The sequence below is a fragment of the Triticum aestivum genome, chromosome 1A (assembly GCF_018294505.1).
Source record: "Triticum aestivum cultivar Chinese Spring chromosome 1A, IWGSC CS RefSeq v2.1, whole genome shotgun sequence".
NCBI lineage: Eukaryota > Viridiplantae > Streptophyta > Magnoliopsida > Poales > Poaceae > Triticum > Triticum aestivum.
Window position 1 is genome coordinate 509,578,720 of NC_057794.1, and position 15,025 is coordinate 509,593,744.

The 15,025-nt window shown below is 44.0% G+C and overlaps 1 long non-coding RNA gene across 1 annotated transcript; it reads right to left on the reverse strand.

The window, feature by feature from the left end:
* Positions 1–11,650: 11,650 nt before the first annotated feature.
* Positions 11,651–12,354, reverse strand: LOC123164290 (uncharacterized). Its single transcript, XR_006482299.1, has 2 exons — positions 12,265–12,354; positions 11,651–12,061 (listed from the first exon to the last, which is right to left on the reverse strand). It is a non-coding gene; the product is annotated as an uncharacterized lncRNA (long non-coding RNA).
* Between the last annotated feature and the right edge of the window lie 2,671 nt (positions 12,355–15,025).

Below are 15,025 nucleotides of genomic sequence, written 5' to 3' on the forward strand. Positions count from 1 at the left end.
AGAAATATAATAATAACCATTTTATTATTGCCTCTAGGGCATATTTCCAACAGTCTCCCACTTGCACTAGAGTCAATAGTCTAGTTACATTGTGATGAATCGAACACCCATGCAGTTCTGGTGTTGATCATGTTTTGCTCTAGGGAGAGGTTTAGTCAATGGATCTGCCACATTCAGGTCTGTATGTACTTTACAAATATCTATGTCTCCATTTTAAACACTTTCACAAATGGAGTTGAAGTGACGCTTGATATGCCTGGTCTTCCTGTGAAACCTGGGCTCCTTGGCAAGGGCAATAGCTCCAGTGTTGTCACAGAAGAGAGTCATCGAGCCCGACGCTGGGTATGACTCCTAAGTCGGTAATGAACTCCTTCACCCAGATTGCCTCTTGTGCTGCCTCCGAGGCTGCCATGTACTCCGCTTCACATGTGGATCCCGCCACAACGCTTTGCTTGCAACTGCACCAGCTTACTGCCCCACCATTCAAAATATACACGTATCCGGTTTGTGACTTAGAGTCATCCAGATCTGTGTCGAAGCTAGCATCGACGTAACCCTTTACGACGAGCTCTTCGTCACCTCCATAAACGAGAAACATATCCTTAGTCCTCTTCAGGTACTTTAGGATATTCTTGACCGTTGTCCAGTGTTCCATGCCAGGATTACTTTGGTTACCTTCCTATCAAACTTACGGCAAGGTTTACATCAGGTCTGGTACACAACATAGCATACGTGATAGACCCTATGGCCGAGGCATAGGGGACGACACTCATCTTTTCTCTATCTTCTGTCGTGGTCAGGCATTGAGCCATGCTCAATCTCGTACCTTGCAATACAGGCAAGAATTCCTTCTTTGACTGATCCATTTTGAACTTCTTCAATATCTTGTCAAGGTACGTACTCTGTGAAAGACCAATGAGGTGTCTCGATCTATCTCTATAGATCTTGATGCCTAATATATAAGAAGCTTCTCCAAGATCCTTCATTGAAAAACACTTGTTCAAGTAGGCCTTTATGCTTTCCAAGAATTCTATATCATTTCCCATCAACAGTATGTCATCCACATACAATATGAGAAATGCTACAGAGCTCTCACTCACTTTCTTGTAAATGCAGGCTTCTCCATAAGTCTGCGTAAATCCAAACGCTCTGATCATCTCATCAAAACGAATTTTCCAACTCCGAGATGCTTGCACCAGCCCATAAATCGAGCGTTGGAGCTTGCACACCTTGTCAGGATTCTTAGGATCGACAAAACCTTCCGGCTGCATCATATACAATTCTTCCTTAAGGAAACCATTAAGGAATGCCGTTTTGACGTCCATTTGCCATATCTCATAATCATAGAATGCGGCAATTGCTAACATGATTTGACGGACTTCAGCTTCGCTACGGGTGAGAAAGTCTCATCGTAGTCAACCCCTTGAACTTGTCGATAACCCTTAGCGACAAGCCGAGCTTTATAGATGGTTACGTTACCATCCGCGTCTGTCTTCTTCTTAAAGATCCATTTATTTTCTATGGCTCGCCAATCATCGGGCAAGTCAGTCAAAGTCCATACTTCGTTTTTATACATGGATCCTATCTCGAATTTCATGGCTTCTAGCCATTTGTCGGAATTTGGGCCCGCCATTGCTTCTTCATAGTTCGAAGGTTCACCATTGTCTAACAACATGATTTCCAAGACAGGGTTGCCGTACCACTCTGGTGCGGAACGTGTTCTTGTGGACCTACGAAGTTCAGTAGCAACTTGATCTGAAGTTTCATGATCATCATCATTAACTTCCTCTCTAGTCGGTGCAGGTACCTCAGGAACAATTTCCTGAGCTGCGCCACTCTCCGATTCAAGAGGTAATACTTCGTCAAGTTCTACTTTCGTCCCACTTATTTCTTTCGAGAGAAACTCTTTCTCTAGAAAGGATACATTTTTGGCAACAAAGATCTTGCCTTCGGATCTGAGGTAGAAGGTATACCCAATAGTTTCTTTAGGGTATCCTATGAAGACGCATTTTTCCGATTTGGATTCGAGCTTTTCAGGTTGAAGTTTCTTGACATAAGCATCGCATCCCCAAACTTTTAGAAACGACAGCTTAGGTTTCTTCCCAAACCATAATTCATACGGTGTCGTCTCAACGGATTTTGACGGAGCCCTATTCAAAGTGAATGCGGCAGTCTCTAAAGCATAGCCCCAAAATGACAGCGGTAAATCGGTAAGAGACATCATAGATCGCACCATATCCAATAGAGTGCGATTATGACGTTCGGACACACCATTACGCTGAGGTGTTCCAGGCGGCGTGAGTTGTGAAACTATTCCACATTTCCTTAAGTGTGTGCCAAATTCGTGACTCAAGTATTCTCCCCCATGATCTGATCGCAAGAACTTGATTTTCTTGTCACGTTGATTCTCAACCTCACTCTGAAATTCCTTGAACTTTTCAAAGGTCTCAGACTTGTGTTTCATTAAGTAGACATACCCATATCTACTCAAATCATCAGTGAGGGTTGGAACATTATGATAGCCACCGCGAGCCTCAATACTCATTGGACCGCACACATCAGTATGTATGATTTCCAATAAGTTGGTTGCTCGCTCCATCGTTCCTGAGAACGGAGTCTTGGTCATTTTACCCATGAGGCATGGTTCGCACGTGTCAAATGATTCGTAATCAAGAGACTCGAAAAGTCCATCTGCATGGAGCTTCTTCATGCGTTTGACACCTATGTGACCAAGGCGGCAGTGCCACAAGTATGTGGGACTATCATTATCAACCTTACATCTTTTGGTATTCACACTATGAATATGTGTAACATTACGCTCGAGATTCATTAAGAATAAACCATTCACCAGCGGAGCATGACCATAAAACATATCTCTCATATAAATAGAACAACCATTATTCTCGGATTTAAATGAGTAGCCATCTCGAATTAAACGAGATCCTGATACAATGTTCTTGCTCAAAGTTGGCACTAAATAACAATTATTGAGGTTTAAAACTAATCCCGTAGGTAAATGTAGAGGCAGCGTGCCGACGGCGATCACATCGACCTTGGAACCATTCCCGACGTGCATCGTCACCTCGTCCTTCGCCAATCTCCGCTTATTCCGCAGCTCCTGCTTTGAGTTACAAATGTGAGCAACCGCACCGGTATCAAATACCCAGGAGCTACTACGAGTACTGGTAAGGTACACATCAATTACATGTATATCACATATACCTTTAGTGTTGCCGGCCTTCTTGTCCGCTAAGTATTTGGGGCAGTTCCGCTTCCAGTGACCACTTCCCTTGCAATAAAAACACTCAGTCTCAGGCTTGGGTCCATTATTTGACTTCTTCCCGGCAGCTTGCTTACCGGGCGCGGCAACTCCCTTGCCGTCCTTCTTGAAGTTCTTCTTACCCTTGCCTTTCTTGAACTTAGTGGTTTTATTCACCATCAACACTTGATGTTCCTTTTTGATTTCCACCTCTGCTGATTTCAGCATTGAATATACCTCAGGAATGGTCTTTTACATCCCCTGCATATTGAAGTTCATCACAAAGCTCTTGTAGCTCGGTGGAAGCGACTGAAGGATTCTGTCAATGACCGCGTCATCCGGGAGATTAACTCCCAGCTGAGTCAAGCGGTTATGCAACCTAGACATTTTGAGTATGTGCTCACTGACAGAACTATTTTCCTCCATCTTACAACTGAATAACTTGTTGGAGACTTCATGTCTCTCGACCCAGGCATGAGCTTGGAAAACCATTTTCAGCTCTTCGAACATATCATATGCTCCGTGTCTCTCAAAACGCTTTTGGATCCCCGGTTCTAAGCTGTAAAGCATGCCGCACTGAACGAGGGAGTAATCATCAGCACGTGGCTGCCAAGCGTTCATAACGTCTTGGTTCTCTGGGATGGGTGCGTCACCTAGCGGTGCTTCTAGGACATAATCTTTCTTGGTAGCTATGAGGATGATCCTCAGGTTCCAGACCCAGTCCGTATAGTTGCTGCCATCATCTTTCAGCTTGGTTTTCTCTAGGAACGCATTGAAGTTGAGGATAACGTGGGCCATTTGATCTACAAGACATATTGTAAAGATTTTAGACTAAGTTCATGATAATTAAGTTCATCTAATCAAATTATTCAATGAACTCCCACTCAGATAGACATGCCTCCAGTCATCTAAGTGAAACATGATCCGAGTTAACTAGGCCGTGTCCGATCATCACGTGAGACGGACTAGTCAACATCGGCGAACATTTTCATGTTGATCGTATCTTCTATACGACTCATGCTCGACCTTTCGGTCATCCGTGTTCCGAGGCCATGTCTGTACATGCTAGGCTCGTCAAGTCAACCTAAGTGTATTGCGTGTGTAAATCTGGCTTACACCCGTTGTATTCGAACGTTAGAATCTATCACACCCGATCATCACATGGTGCTTCGAAACAACGAACCTTCGCAACAGTGCACAGTTAGGGGGAACACTTTCTTGAAATTATTACGAGGGTTCATCTTATTTAAGCTGCCGTCGTTCTAAGAAAATAAGATGTAAAACATGATAAACATCACATGCAATCAAATAGTGACATGATATGGCCAATATCATTTGCTCCTTTTGATCTCCATCTTCGGGGCTCCATGATCAATGTTGTCACCGGCATGACACCATGATCTCCATCATCATGATCTCCATCATCGTGTCTTCTTGAAGTTGTCTCGTCATCTATTACTTCTACTACTATGGCTAACGCTTTAGCAATAAAGTAAAGTAATTACATGACGTTTATGTTGACACGCAGGTCATAAATAAATAAAGACAACTCCTATGGCTCCTGCCGGTTGTCATACTCATCGACATGCAAGTCGTGATTCCTATTACAAGAACATGATCAATCTCATACATCACATATATCATTCATCACATCCTTTTGGCCATATCACATCACACGGCACATGCTGCAAAAACAAGTTAGACGTCCTCTAATTGTTGTTGCATGTTTTTACGTGGCTGCTATAGGTTTCTAGCAAGAACATTTCTTACCTATGCCAAAACCACAACGTGATATGCCAATTTCTATTTACCCTTCATAAGGACCCTTTTCATCGAATTCGATTCGACTAAAGTGGGAGAGACAGACACCCGCCAGCCACCTTATGCAACTAGTGCATGTCAATCGGTGGAACCAGTCTCACGTAAGCGTACGTGTAAGGTCGGTCCGGGCCGCTTCATCCCATGATGCCGCCGAATCAAGATAAGACTAGTAACGGAAAGCAAATTGACAATATCCACTCCCACAACTGCTTTGTGTTCTACTCGTGCATAGAAACTACGCATAGACCTAGCTCTGATACCACTGTTGGTGAACGTAGCAGAATTTTAAATTTTTTTACGCATCACCAAGATCAATCTATGGAGTCATCTAGAAACGAGGGAGAGAGGAGTGCATCTACATACCCTTGTAGATCGCGCGTGAAAGCGTTCAAGAGAACGGGGTTGATGGAGTCGTACTCATCGTGATCCAAATCACCGATGACCTAACGCCGAACGGACGGCACCTCCGTGTTCAACACACGTACGGTTGGGAAGACGTCTCCTCCAACTTGATCCAGCAAGGGGGAAGGAGAGGTTGATGGGGATCTAGTAGCACGACAGCATGGTGGTGGAAACTACGGCGATCTCGGCAGGGCTTCGCCGAGCACTTCGAGAAGGAGAGGTGTCACGGGAGGGAGAGGGAGAGGCCAGGGGCTAGGGTGCGGCTGCCCTCCCCCCCCCCACTATATATAGGGTCCCTAGGGGGGCAGCGGCCCTAGGAGATCCAATCTCCAAGGGGGGGCGGCGGCCAAGGGGGTGGCTTGCCTCCCAAGCCAAGTGGGGCGCCCCCCCACCCCTAGGGTTTCCAACCCTAGGCGCAGGGGAGGCCCAAGGGGGGCGTACCAGCCCACTAGGGGCTGGTTCCCCTCCCACTTCAGCCCATGGGGCCCTCCGGGATAGGTGGCCCCATCCGGTGGACCCCCGAGACCCTTCCGGTGGTCCCGGTACAATACCGATTACCCCCGAAACTTTCCCGATGGCCGAAACTTGACTTCCTATATATAAATCTTCACATCCGGACCATTCCTGAACTCCTCGTGACATCCGGGATCTCATCCGGGACTCCGAACAACTTTCGGGTTACCGTATACTAATATCTCAACAACCCTAGCATCACCGAACCTTAAATGTGTAGACCCTACGGGTTCGGGAGACACGCAGACATGATCGAGACGACTCTCCGGTCAATAACCAACAGCGGGATCTGGATACCCATGTTGGCTCCCACATGCTCCTCGATGGTCTCATCGGATGAACCACGATGTCGAGGATTCAATCAATCCGTATACAATTCCCTTTGTCAATCGGTACGTTACTTGCCCGAGACTCAATCGTCGGTGTCCCAATACCTCGTTCAATCTCGTTACCGGCAAGTCACTTTACTCGTACCGTAATGCATGATCCCGTGATCAACCACTTGGTCACATTGAGCTCATTATGATGATGCATTACTGAGTGGGCCCAGAGATACCTCTCCGTCATACGGAGTGACAAATCCCAGTCTCGATTCGTGCCAACCCAACAGACACTTTCGGAGATACCTGTAGTGTACCTTTATAGTCACCCAGTTACGTTGTGACATTTGGCACACCCAAAGCACTCCTACGGTATCTGGGAGTTGCACAATCTCATGGTCTAAGGAAATGATACTTGACATTCAGAAAAGCTACAGCAAACGAACTACACGATCTTTGAGCTATGCTTAGGATTGGGTCTTGTCCATCACATCATTCTCCTAATGATGTGATCCCGTTATCAATGACATCCAATGTCCATAGTCAGGAAACCATGACTATCTTTTGATCAACGAGCTAGTCAACTAGAGGCTCACTAGGGACGTGTTGTGGTCTATGTATTTACACATGTATTACGATTTCCGGATAACACAATTATAGCATGAATAATAGACAATTATCATGAACAAAGAAATATAATAATAACCATTTTATTATTGCCTCTAGGGCATATTTCCAACACAATCCAGCCCCGCCGCCGCCACCTTCCTCCTCCCCCACCCCCCAATCCAGCCCCGCCGACGACGACTCCGCCCGCTGCCGGCTCCCCACACCATCTCCTCCTCCACCGACAACCCCGAGTTCAGGGCCGTGCCCACCATCTCCTCTGCCTTCGGACGCCGCCCCCTCCCCTGTCGTGCAGAGCATCCAGGCGAGACGCCAACGCCCCCCTCTTCACCACCCTCCTCGACGATGCCCCCCTCTTCAATGACGGCCGCTGCCGACCTGCCTCTGCCTCGTCACCGGACGGTGAGCTCCTCTGCTATGCAAATTTGTCAATTGAAGCGCTTGAGTGATGTTATCTTAGCATTTGATGATAAATGTGATGTTCTTTCTGTCAGTGTGAAACTCGATGGATAGGGTGTAAGATTTGATCAGTGCGTCTAGTCTATTAGGTAGGGGGTGCAAAGTTGCAAGCTCAGGAGTTTGAAAAATGAGCCTAATTGGTCTGATGTAAATTTTCTGCTGCACTGGAGCATAATATAATATGGCGCTGACTATATTCTGTTTGGGGTCCTTATTCTTCAGTGGCATAGCTTAAAAGTTATCTGCCTTGGCTCAAATGAAGGTTGTTCGATATCTTGAAATAAGCAAACATGCCTTGTGTCAAACCATATTTTAAATCTGCAAACTTGATTTTTCTTCTATCTGCTGTTTTCTCATGCTTTGGCTTGTAAAACTAAATTGGGACTTAGGGCCAGAGTAGATAGAAGGTGCAATCTTGGCCATTTTTTCACATGCTTCCATTTAGACTCTTGAGATCTAGAGCTATTTTATCAATATTTTCCTTTACCACACCAGCATATGTATGACATGAGCTCTTATGTTTTCAGAACATTGAGACTGAGCTTAACTAATTCTGATCAAACCATCCCTGAAAGTCTGTCTGTGTTGTCTGGTTGAATTGTGTGGTGAATGAGACTGCTATTGGTTGGTGGTCACTAGTTATTGTTGTTGTGGTTATGTTTGTAGCAGCAGAGAAGTAATAGCAGAGGAGAGGAGCATATTGATGCATGTGCTGATTGGTCATTTTTTTATATGATGATGAGGAGGAGTATCTTATTTGGCATGACTAGTAATTAACTGGTAGTAACTGATAGTGAGATACCCATCATGCAGACATGCTTTAGGCAGGCTTGGTAGATTTGTCAAGGCAAGCTTGATATGCATGCATGCATTCTTTGCTTGTTTATATTCATTCTTGTAAACTGAACATGCTCATCTATCTAACTATCTATCTACCTGCTTTAGTATGTATGTATGCATTGTATTTTTATTTCCTTTGGAAAGTAAAGTTAATGTGAAAGGAAGAGAGAAAAAGAAAGGGAGGAAGACAGATGCTTCAGTCAGTCTAAGCCCAGCTTAATTTGAGTGACAATCACCTGCCTGGCTGGCTGGCATGATCATCTTTTACAGAAAACAATTTTCAGCAAAGGGCATGTCTCCGACCATCGTGTCGTGATGATTTTGCAGGCACCCCGAGAGGCCCTTGAGTTTGCTGGAATGTCGATTAACTTCCGTTCCGGCAAATTCGGGTACTCCATATGTCCTATTTTCAGCAAAGGTCATGCTGAAATTTTCCGTGAATTTTAGCATGACTTTGCTAAAAATAGGACATATGGGGTACTTGCGACTAATGCATGGGCCGGGGTATCTTAGTACTTAATTAAGTAGGATCAACTTCCTCTTGTGTTATACATATAGAAGTGTGATATCAACTCATAGTTATTACTAATGTCAGTTGCTCGTCATCGATAAACCCTAAACTGGTAGGATGACCTACTAAAAAAGCCCATACCACATATTCTATTTGTATGGCCTTGGTAACCCTTGACCATAAATACTTGAGATGGATGTAGCAGGCGTAAAGAAAGAAATGCTTTTAGGCCAACTCCAATGCACAAGTGTGCATGACTAACAATATTCTATTGTAAAGCTAAACATGAAAGAGGAACCACTCATCCTAACCATTTGCTCTCAAAATTACCACTTCACTTCTTAGTACTGAAAATCTTAGACCATCTCCATTCACCAATAGCTCAAACCAGTTCGAAGGGCGTGTTTTCACCACACTGTGGATTATCTTATTGGACCCAACGCAAGAGATGATGTAGTTTTGAATTATGAATGTAGGATATGTCGTCATCGGACGACGAAAGTCTCCCGGGGGAGTGCGGCTGGTGCCACGACGATCGAGGTATGTGCGACATGCCTCACCTGGACGATGATCGGCGCTTCAGCATTAAGCTCGAGGAGACCTCGAAGTTGAAACGGTACACAACGACGACAAGTGTTATTTTCATAATTAAGCATGACTTCAACTATTTCAATGTGTAATTTTCATCTTTTACAATTCGAGTATAGCTTATCCCATGCCATGCAAGATGCTATGTCTTGGAGAGGATGGATTTTGAAGACCATGAAAATTCCGAAACAAAGAAAATTCACCTAAGGACTCATCACGATGTGGATATTGAAGTAAATTTGTATAATTCTGGGAGCGTAACCCATTTTGGTTGCAAAAATTGGGAAGCATTTTGCAAGATGTATGGTTTTGATGAGGGTATGCTTGTCACCATGGATATTGGTGATCCAAAAATCGAGCAAGACAATATGGACATTTGGGTCCTTGTTGATATGCCTCCAATTCTACCGCTATGTGAGTTTCTCAAACATAGTTATTAGCTAATTTATATTGTTTATTTCAAAATAGTTGACAACTTATTTTCATTGACAGCTTATTTTCATTGTTCAAAGAATGTGCGGGAGATGGTAGACAAAACCCACTACACCGATGGCTCTGAATTAACTTATAAGGAGAAAAATCATCTGGTCGGAGTTTGTACTGACATTGAGAATTACAATATTTACAATCAAACTCCTCAACATTATGGTCAATACGTGCCACTAGTGCATGTGTTCAACTACGGTAACTACCATGGAGATACCCTGGTAAGATTTTTTTACTATTACGACATTCGTGCATCTTTTGCATACTTCTAAAACTAGTACTCCCTCCGTACGGAAATACTTGTCATCAAAATGGATAAACGGAGATGTATCTAGTCCCTATTTATACATTTTGATGACAAGTATTTTCGGACGGAGGGAGTACATCATTGCTAACTATGAAGTTATTACTATGTTTTTCAACAAATAATCCCAGAGAATTGTGTGCCTCATTTGATGTATCAGAAAGGTAGTCTTAATGTTTTGAACATACAGCCACGTCATCCTACGAATCTGAACTGTCCATACCAGATTTCTAAAAGAAGTGGAGACATGCAAATCAAAGGATGGAAAAAATGTATGGACAGTCGTAAGGAGGTTCTTGGAAGCAAAAGGAAGTGAAGCGCAAGAATTGGAGACAGGATGATCTCCATTCTCCATAATGAAGAGTCGGGGTCTATTTTGTTTTATGCTATTTTACCTTAAGTAGGGTATTTAGGTCATGTTTAGGCATAGCAGTAGCAGTAGCATGGAGATAAGAGAGGACACATCTCTCAAATATCTCCGAATGCAGCATTACTTTCGACAAACTCGCTACTCGCGGTCTCGAGACTTGTAATGTTCTATCTTTGTTCGGTCTTTTGAATTCGGAGACTAATATGATGAATTGTATTCGGAGACTAATCTTTTATTGTATTCGATGAATCTGCTGTTGATGTGTGGTGCTGTCTATATTCTGTCTAGTAATATATTTTGTAACCTGTGCAAATTTCAGAAAAGAAAAAAAATCCCTAATATTCATACTAGTGGCGCATCACCAACTAGTGCGCCATTAGTAAGCCAGAGCACACTAGTGGCGCATCATCAACTAGTGCGCCATTAGTAAGCCAGAGCACATGAGTAAATATGGCCTCTGGGAGGCATACTAATGGCGCACCGTGGGATATACTAATGGCGCACTGCGTGGTGCGTCATTAGTAAAAAATTCTAATGGCGTGATGCTAGTGGCGCACCTGTAGTGCGCCATTAGTAGGCAAAACAGGTGCGCCACTAGCAGGCCTTTTCCTAGTAGTGTGGGGCTTCAGAGGTATGGATGGTCATCTTGACCCTTATCATCTACTCAAAAAACGTGTCAAAAGAAAAAGAAAGGTGATGGCGATTGACGACATGCCTTTATCATGGCATAAAGTGGTGAGACATCATGTGTTTCCCTATGACGTATGCTTTCAAGGCATTACCTTTAGTAAGCTTAATTTTTCTCTCTTTTCATAAGTTTTTATAATTTTTAGACGAGTACAATAAACCTAAGTCATCGTCTGTTGTTTTTCTTTCTTTCTCTTTGTCTGGAAAGAGACCGGCTCCTCGGCAGGAATTAGCTCTGCCTTAAAAAATTAACAAATTCAGATGTTCCTGCACCACAAAAGCTAGTTGCTTTAACAACGTGAGATGGTCATTGCTTAATCTTTTTTGAACACATGGAAAATCGTAGCATATTAGTCCCTCACATGCTCACATATCAAATGACCATACCTCGAAAATTTTTGCTGGGACTACTATACTTTGTTTAGTGCCAACTGAGGCTCGGAGAATGTATGACATATCGAGATATCAATGTCAGTTTAACCATTAAATTAATGTAGCTTGCGCGGGGGTTTAGATCAGAATACATATGCACATCAAGTTGTAAATACATCTTTTATACAATTTTGCTAAAGCACATCTAGATTAATCTAGTGAAATTATGGCATAGAAAATAAAGTGAAGATTGCCATGTATGCATGTAGGCCGTCGCTGTCCGCCTCCTCAGCTACGCCGACCCGCCACGATTCCTCTTCGGCAGCATGTATGCATGAAGAGCACCCAAGCGCTGCCCTGCCGGACAGCAACCGGTGTCTTCTTCTTGGCCGCGGCCACACTCACTGTCACGCTCACATGCAGCAGGTGAGGCGTCTTGCCGTTCATGGTGGATCCAAGCTTTTTTTTGCGGGGAGTCCATGGATCCAGGCTAGCTAGCTATCTAGGAAGAGAGAGATCAGTAACAACAACGCATGGTTAGTCGGTCCCTTTGTTTAATTTCAAACAAGAGGAGATGTCAGCGAGAAAAGCAAAGAGTAGCGAAGACGGCGGGCGTAGATCCGATGAGGGACAGAGTTGGATCAGATGATGGCCAGCTGCTTGCTCCTTGCTGCTTCAGTCATGGCCAGAGGGAATAGAGCTCACCTTCACTGGTCGTATGGGCAGCGCTTGCTGCTTGGCGTGCTTCTTGTAAGATACAATGGCTGGAAGCGTTCCTACTCTCCAAGGGGAGAGCCGCTGCTGTTTATATATTGAGGCAGAAAACCTTGCCGTGAGATACAAGAGAAGGATTAGGAATCCTGTTCGTATACAAGAAGGACTAGAGATAGATGCGGGAGAGAGATAGTTGAGATTATACTACTCAAACTCTAACACCCTCCTTTAATCTAAACTATCCTATATTAAGATTTCTCTTAAACTCTTCAAAGGGCTTAACTGGCAAAGCTTTAGTGAAACCATCTGCTACTTGATCCTTGGATGGTATAAACCTTATGTCCAACTTCTTCTCTGGCACCCTTTCTCGTACAAAATGAAAATCAATTTCAATGTGTTTAGTTCTGCCATGAAAGACTGGATTAGTAGAGAGATAGGTGGCTCCCAAATTGTCACACCACAAACATGGAACACGATGTTGCTTAATTCCCAATTCATTAAGCAATGATTCCACCCAAATGATCTCGGCAGTGGCATTTGCTAATGATTTGTACTCAGCCTCTGTACTTGACCTTGATACCATACCTTGTTTTCTAGCACTCCAAGAAATAAGGTTTGAACCAAAGAATACTGCAAACCCTCCAATTGACCTTCTGTCATCACTACATCCTGCCCAGTCAGCATCAGAGAAAGCACTAACAAGAGAAGAACTAGAACGTCTGAACTGAAGTCCCAAACTCAATGTGTGCTTAACATATCGCACAATTCTCTTGACGGCTGTCCAATGAGTGGAGGTAGGAGCATGCAGATATTGACAAACCTTGTTTACAGGAAATGATATGTCTGGCCGTGTCAAAGTCAAATACTGTAGAGCTCCAACAGTATTTCTATATTTTGTGCTATCCTCTTCCTTAAGTGGTTCTCCTTCATGTGCTGAAAGTTGCTCTGAAGAAGACAATGGTGTGGGTGAAGGCTTGCAGTCTTTCATTCCCATGCGAGTTAGAAGTTCAGTGGCATATTTTTCCTGACTTAATACTATGCCATCTTGAATCTTCTTAACTTCAATACCTAGGAATAAGTGCAAATCACCAAGATCTTTCAAGGCAAATTCCGAACTTAAATCACGCAAGAGAGCATTAGTGGCATCTTGTGAGGAGCTCGCAACGATGATGTCATCAACATAAATGAGCACAAATATGACAATATTTGATTTGTTATAGATGAAGAGAGACGTGTCAGCCTTGGACGCAACAAAACTAAGATGCTTCAATTGTGAGCTCAGCCTTGAGAACCATGCTCTAGGAGACTGTTTCAGACCATAAAGAGATTTCTCAAGTTTACAAACATAGTGAGGTGCTTGTTTATTTTCATACCCTGGTGGTTGCCTCATATAGACCTCTTCTTCCAGAACACCATGCAAAAACGCATTGTGAACATCTAGCTGTCTAAGGCTCCATCCCTTGGAAACAGCAATGGCTAGCACAAGTCTTATGGTAGCAGCTTTCACAACAGGATTAAAAGTGTCCTCATAGTCAATACCATAACGTTGCTTAAATCCTTTTGCCACTAGACGTGCCTTGTATCTATCAATGGAGCCATCTGCTTTTCTCTTGATTCTATAAACCCATTTGCAATCAATAATATTTTTACCTCTTTGACTTGGCACCAAGTGCCATGTTTTATTCTTTATGAGTGCACCATATTCTTCATCCATGGCCTTTTTCCACTTAGGATCTCCAAGTGCATCGCTCAATTTTGCTGGTTCACCTGAAATACACAACATGTCATATGGTATAGTGCCATCTGTCCTTATTTTTGGATTTCTAATACCTTTTTGTAGACGAGTCATAGCCCTTGGAGCAGTGGCATGTTGATGTTGTGATTGCACAGGAAGCTGCACAATTTGATTGTTCGCAGATGATCCAGAAGATCCTTCCAAATGAGCAGATTCAGTAGATGCAGACGATCCTGTGGTCATCAGTGTGGCTGACCCGGAGCTGAAGCTGTCCTGGGCTGTGGTATTTCTGTCCAAAGAAGATCCTGCTGCTGCTGTCAGATGCATGCGTGCATGGGCGCCTGTCGCTATCCTGGGCTGCATGCGCGTGGCCCGCGCACTCCCGTGCGATGACGCGGCACCCGCGGAGCGGCCCTCTGCTGCTGCCTGGGCGGCCTGGCCCGCCTGGCCACTTCTGCTGTCGGGGGTGCGATCCGAGGAGGATCTGTGCGAGCGATCCGAGCCTGGCAGGCGCAAAGGCGTGGCAGGTGCAGCCAGATCTTCCTCGTGGTCTGCGCCGGCCCCTTCTTCTCCGTTCGCATGAAATAATAGCTCGTTTTGAGCCAGATTTTCTTCATGATTTTGATCATTTTGAGCCGTATTTTCTTCAGGTACCTGCACAGGCATAACAGTAGGAGTAGAGGCAGGAATATTTTCGTCAGATTGGTTAGCACAATTGTTATCACCCCCTTGATCAAAACCAGGAAGAAGTAGTATTTCTTTGCGAAGGAGGGCTCCGGCATTTGGATGAAGAGACTCGAATGGAAAGACTGATTCATCAAAGATGACATCTCTAGAGATGTAGACCCTACCAGTGGAGACATCAAGGCATTTAACCCCTTTGTGCATAGGACTGTATCCTAAAAAGACACATTTTTTGAACGAAACGCAAGTTTGCGTGTATTATAGGGTCAAAGATTTGGCCAACAAGCACAACCAAAAATACGAAGAGATGTGTAATCTGGAGTGACACCAAAG